Genomic DNA, 6,494 nt, shown 5'->3' on the forward strand with positions numbered 1-6,494 from the left:
CAGCCCTGCTCAAAGAGGTTTGTTCTAGCACACCTTCAGGAAGTTTGTGCTATTGCTTTGGCTTGGGTGGAAGCCAAATTTCTTTAGTTCCAGGAGGAGGATGGAGTATCTGCATGAGTTGACCTCATTTGGCCCAATGTCAGTTCTGGGGTCAGGAGACACTTCCAGGTGGCTGAGATGAAGCCTGCATTGGGGAGTGCAGGGTGCAGGGAGGAAGGAGAAGGCTCCTGAACAAGGTTTTACTTCAGTGAGCTGGGTTTGGAAAGCATCTTTGCTTCTGGGTAAAGTTCAAATACAAAAGAACAAAATGATCCTGTGACAGAGTATGGTGACAGGTGCGATGCTCCAGACAGGGTGCTTCTTGACTCCTCAGTTCCATTCCCATTGCCCAACCTTGCTGTTGGCAAAAACAAAACAAAACAAAACAAAACAAAAACAAAAAACCAACTGATAAAACTTTTCCATCGTAATGGGATAAAATCTATCTACATACGATGAAGGTGCTTTGAGATACCTATTGCCTTTGGTAACTAACCTAGACCATAGAATTGCCTTATAGCAACTATGTGCAAACCCAGGGCATGGTTTGGGTACAGAAGCTTTGGGTTTGAGCCCAGCTCTGCCTTAGCTAAAATGGAAATGATGTACAATGGAGACAGCAAAACTAGAAGCTCCCAATTCACAAAGCCATCACCTAACAAGGTCATGAGCAAGATGAGAGGGTAACTATCCAAACATCCTTAAATAGCCTACATGAGGAAGGAATGCCAGCCAGGGACAAATGGACAAATCCCCGGAAGGGACTGAGATCTTGAGTTGGGGTCCCAAGCAGTTCTGCTTCTTGCCTCAAACCAGGTATACCTCACTGTTCCTTCGTGCCCCAGGGTAGCCCTCCGCAGAAGGCCAAATCTTGTTCCTGGTGGGGCAGGTCTTGCTGAGAAAGCTCAAAGAGTGTGCTGTGGTGTGTTCTGTGGGCTGTTTGGCAACAATTCCCTCAGGCTTTGAGAGGGGTTGGGGCAGCTAACCTTTCTCATGTGTGATGCCTGGATGTTCGGTTATGATCATCAGGGGTGCATATGATGAGAGATACCATTGGTTTCTCTCAGACTCCCTGGCCTGGTTCCACTTATCCTTATTGCCTCCTCTCAGTGAAAAGTCCCTAACTCCCCTCAAGCCCTCTCCTGCCCCTCAGCCAGCTTGGCTCCAGCCTTTCTCCCCAAGGACTCACGCGATGCCATCTGAGTGTGGAGGTGGAGAGTCTCCCAGCACTGTATGTGGGTGGAGGAGAGAAGGCCTCCAAGGACAGAGCCCTGAGTAGTCCAGCAGTTAGAAGTCAAGTTGACGAAGAGGGAGCTTTCTGCTTTTGCCAGACAATTTCATGAGTTCCTTGGTTAAAGGGAATGGACGCTATGGTTATAAATGGATGCCTAGATCCATTTCTGGTCAGCTTCATCAACATCAGAGAATTGGCATTCTACGTTTTTGCTCTTGTTTCTTTAGAATATGTAAATTGTTGTTCTCTGACTGCTTTCATATACACTTCTTTGATTTCTAGTGAAAATTAATATTTTCTCAGTCTACTAATTTTATTTCTCATGTGGGAATGGTCCTTTTACTCACTTATCTTTTAGCATTCTAGCATTTATTTTACAAATTTGAATTAGCTGTGTATGATAGCTCTTGATTCTTTATATTGCTTGATAGAAATATTCTCCCCCTTTAAAAATCTTTATTAATGATAATTTTACAGTACAATCATTTCAGTTACTTCAAGCTGAGAGCGTTAAGATTCCCACAGAGATTTGATAAATATTTTTCTAAGTTCTTCCATAATTAAATTTTATATTTAAATCTTTAATCAACCAAAGTTTATTTTCTGCATTTTGTTTAAATAGCCTCTTCTATTATAAATGTTTGTTATTGAAAAATAGGAAAATAAAGAAGGAACAAAATGAAAAACATGAGTAGTTACAATTTCAGTCCCAAAGATAGCCGCTGTTGACTTTTCCATGTGATTACCTCCAAATCATTTCTCCTGTGTGTATATTTATTTAAAAAATACAGCCATAGGGGCTGGTACTATGACAGTAAAAAGCCACAGTCTGTGGGTCTGGCATCTAATACAGATGCTGGTTCAATTCTGACTGCCCCACTTCCCATGCAACTCCTGCTAATGTTCCTGGGAAAGCAGTGTTATTGGTCCAAGGCTTGTGCCACTGCCCTCATATAAACAAACAAACAAACAAACAAATAAACAAATTTTAACGATGCATCTATATTTCAATGGAAAGGCAGATTTAGAGAGAGGAGAGACAGAGGGAAAGATCTTTTGTCCACTGGTTCACTCCCCAAGTGGCTGCAATGGCTGGAACTGAGCCAATCCAAAGCCAAGAGCTTCTTCCAGGTTTCACATGTGGATGCAGGGTCCTAAGGTTTATGGGCCATCTTCCATGGCCCTCCCAGGCCACAAGCAGGGAGCTGGATGGGAAGTGGAGCAGCTAAGACATGAACTGGTACCCATAGGGGACCCTGGTGTGTGCCAGGCAAGGATTTAGCCACTGAGCCATCGCTCCAGGTGCCCCTGCCCCCATGTATATTTGTGCTTTTCACTGACACTGAATAGGTGTGCTCACTCTTTTGTCCCAGCTTTTTTCCTTGTTAACATTTGTCTTAGGTTCAGGCTAAATTGATAAGCCAAAATCATAAATGCATATTTTAATTCTTTTACAAGTGGGTTAAAGTTGAATAAATCAGCATCCTGATTTCTCACTTTTTTGCATATTTCTTCTTCCTGAATTGCCTGTTCATGACATTTATATGTTTTGTATGCATGCTTATATATTTTTATATGTTTAATAGACCTTAAATAATTTTATTTATTTGAAAGGAAGAGAGAAAGAGAATCTGAGGGAGGGAAGAGAGGCATAGAAGAGGAGAGAGGAGAAGAACCCTTTTGTGGTTTGCACCCCAAATGTCTACATCTGCTAGAGCTGGGCCAGATTGAAGCTTAGGGGATGAGACTCAACCACTTTAGCCATTCCCTGCTAGCTCCTATTTGCTATTCTATCCACCTGTCCCCATAATATATTTTTTAACTCAGGTGCTCATTTAAGAAATTTTTTTAATGATTTCAAATGCTCCCTAAAGTATAATGAGCACTTTCAATGTTTCACTATAGATGCATCCTATTGTTAGTATGCTGAATATCTACATAAGGACATACTTCTTGGGGCCAGCATAGTGACTCAACAGGCTAATCCTCTGCCCAGCAGGGCCGGCATTCTATATGGGTAACAGCTCCTGTCCTGGCCACTCCACTTCCCATCCAGCTCTCTGTTTGTGGCCTGGGAAAGCAGTGCAGGATGGCCCAAGGCCTTGGGTCCCTGCAAACACATGGGAGATCCAGAAGAAGCTCCTGGCTCCTGGCTTTGGATCAGCTCAGCTCTGGCTGTTGTGGCTGTTTGGGAAGTGAACCAGCAGAAGCAAAACCTCTTTCTGTTCTACATTTATAAAATCTTCTTTTCAAATGAAAATACATAAATTTAAAAAAAAGACATACTTCTTCCCAAACGTAATTCTTTTTACTGCCTCACAAGCAGTTGTATCCTGACTTTGGTGTCTATTTCTCTAACTCATGTTTATGTATGTTTGCAATAGCAGTACACAGCTAAATATAAATTTATTACACATAAATATGCTTATACATACATATACCGTATTTCACATGTTTTGAATCTATAATACTCTACACAACTAGCTGCAACGTATTTATTAATCCAGCATGATGTTTTTGGGTTTTACCTCTGTTGATACATGACTCCACACATGAATATATCAGTTTGTTTGTGGGATGATGGCTGCTTGTCTATTTTTATTTTATTTCTTGTTTTGGTGTTACATTGTTTAAATGGACATGGAATTATCCATAAGAATTTCTAGAATCTAACCCTAGAAGTGAATTTGCTGGGTTATAAAGTAGGATTCCCTTCAGTGCTACCAGATACCGACCATTTATTCTCCAAAAATGGTTATCTCGACAGTGTGTTTCCAGTTTGCTCATATCATAACCAGGACTTGAGGATGTCAGATTATTTCATTGCTACCAGTTTGATGGATAAAAATGGAATCTCACTGTTTTCATTTTCACCTTTTTGATTACTGGGAAAGTTGAACAGTTTTATATGTCTGTCATTGGCCATTTAAATATCCTTTGTCATAAATTGTGTACTTTGCCTGTGTTTCAATTAGTTCATTAGTGTTTTATTACTGATTTTAATTATTTGAGGTTATTTGCATTGCAAATATCATCTTCCAGTTTGTCTTTTTTCCCCCAGTTCCCATGGTGTCTTTGTTAAACAGAGTTGTAAATTTTCATATAGTCAGATTTATAATCTTTTTCTTCAGGCATATCTTTCGTGTCTTCATTTTTTCCACTTTTCTTTCAAGTCTCACACATATACAATTCATAATTAAGAATGAAATTCTTTCATAAAAGATATCCTGTGATTGTAATCTTCTGGTATTTGTAGAATTTACTCATCTTGGTAACAGTGTGCCACTCTTTTACCATATAGCTTCATTTAATAGCCCAGTTAAAATATTATATACATATATATAGAGACAGAGAATAAGAGATTGAAGATTTTAGAATGCATGTGATGATGACACAAGTAAAACTGAAATGAATTTTTCTGTAGAAAGCGTCATCTCTGGGATACCAATATGTCAATATTTGATTTCTTTTATAATAGATCCTTTAAAAGCCCATATTTATTATCATATTTATTAGTGCTCTATTATTATATGTTTACTGTAGGGTCATAGTACACAAATAACAGATAAAGAAAGGCAAATAACAAAAATTACCAGAAATCCATGTGCAGAAGAGGTAACTAGTATTTGTATTACGTGTTCATGGCCACTTCAAAAAGTTCATGGAGAAATGGAATTATAAAGTAGTTTTGATGCAAAATTTCTTAAAATCCATGCATATTCATAACCTCTGTGTACTTTTTAAGCCTATATCTGTTTTTGCCACAACTCCAATGTCTTCTAAATTTTTGCCTATTTGAATGCATCCTTATTTTTAATATTATCTAATATTTCCCTTTACCCTCCAAAAGAGATGAAGCTTCCCAGTGAAGTTTGTGTGTTCTGTTTCTCTTTGCATTTCTCCCTCTGCTGACTTTCCATCTGATTTTTAAGTCTGTCATCATAGTCAGGAGCTTCTTCACATGCTTCTCCCACCTTTTGGGCTGAAAAGTCTCATTTACATGCTATCCACTCTACCAAGTGTTTGTTTTGGGTTTTATGAGTTTCTTTATAGCATCTGCAACTTCATATTTTGCAGATGCAGGTTTAAGCAGCACACATATTAATTAGTGGGTCTTTTGTTTTAACCCAATGCCAGAAGATGTCCTGGAGTTAAATCTGTAGAGTCTTTGGGATGCAAATAGTATCGTGACATGATGTGGGCTCTCACCTAAGGACCGTGGATTTTCCACAGGATTCTGAATTACCCTGCCAGGAGTTACCAGTTTCCTCATCTGTAAAATCCTTCTAGTAAGCACACCAATCCCCTCGAGTTTCTGTGAAGATGAAACAAGCTCTTAAGGATGGAAGTGTATGAACTTTGCAGTATCATTAAGATAGCGACTTGTAAAATATAACTGTCATGACCGTTTTTTGCTGTCTTAAACATCATGTCTGGAACCCTCACTCAAAGCAGGTTTCTGGGCAGTAACTAATAAAGTAAGTTGGTTACAGAAAACATCTATACTGCAAGTGGGGCTAATCACACCTATGTTTTTCTCCAAATAGACCTCAAATTTCTCGTGAAGTTCATTAGAATAACTTACAACAGGAAGTTCTGAGAAGCAGGCTTCAGTTCAGTTTCTCTTTCTCTTCGTCTCTGCAATGCACAGTGTCACAGCTTGATTCAAACTCAGTAGTGCTGGGAATCGCTGCTTTGCTTTCCACTTAGTTCACTGAGTACCCAGATGCTACAGGTCAGGTGTCTTTGTGCCCATGATAGATGTGGGAGCTGCCAGCTCCGTTGTGCATCAGCTTTTTTCCATCAAGAGTGGAAAAACGGAAACAGCAGCAACAGAAAGCAAGATTTCATACTTCCTGGATTGCGTAACTTGCTCATCCAGTGACGCTGGATTCTGGAGAGGTGGTGAGGGATGGGGATGTATACTGTGGCTAGCTTCTCTTCTCAGCAGCTCTCTGGACCCTGTACCACAAGAACCTCGACATCAATCAAAGTTGCGTGGAATGCAGCCAAGCTTATTCACTTCTATTCCCCAGGGTCAAACTGGAGCAGACAGCACAGTTAAAAAAAAAAAAAAAAGGAAGGTCTGGTCTTTAAATGAGAGTTTGCTTTTAGTGTTCCAATGTGTTCTTAGTATTTTAGGATCTGGAGCTCCTTAAATTAGACAATGCTCCACTGCCACACAGAAAGGCAAACAGCCTAGAAGATGATGATTTGACAA

General features: G+C 39.7%; 1 protein-coding gene across 3 annotated transcripts in view; it reads right to left on the bottom strand.

Moving 5' to 3' along the window:
* Window positions 1-6,054, bottom strand: part of LIPC (lipase C, hepatic type) — a 147,644-nt gene extending 141,590 nt beyond the window's left edge. For all 3 annotated transcript variants that reach the window (XM_058665785.1, XM_058665786.1, XM_058665784.1), the window contains exon 1: window positions 5,859-6,054. The gene's annotated coding sequence lies outside the window, so the exon portion shown is untranslated. The remainder of the gene's footprint in view (window positions 1-5,858) is intronic.
* Between the last annotated feature and the right edge of the window lie 440 nt (window positions 6,055-6,494).

This window comes from Ochotona princeps, chromosome 6 (genome assembly GCF_030435755.1).
Source record: "Ochotona princeps isolate mOchPri1 chromosome 6, mOchPri1.hap1, whole genome shotgun sequence".
Lineage (NCBI taxonomy): Eukaryota > Metazoa > Chordata > Mammalia > Lagomorpha > Ochotonidae > Ochotona > Ochotona princeps.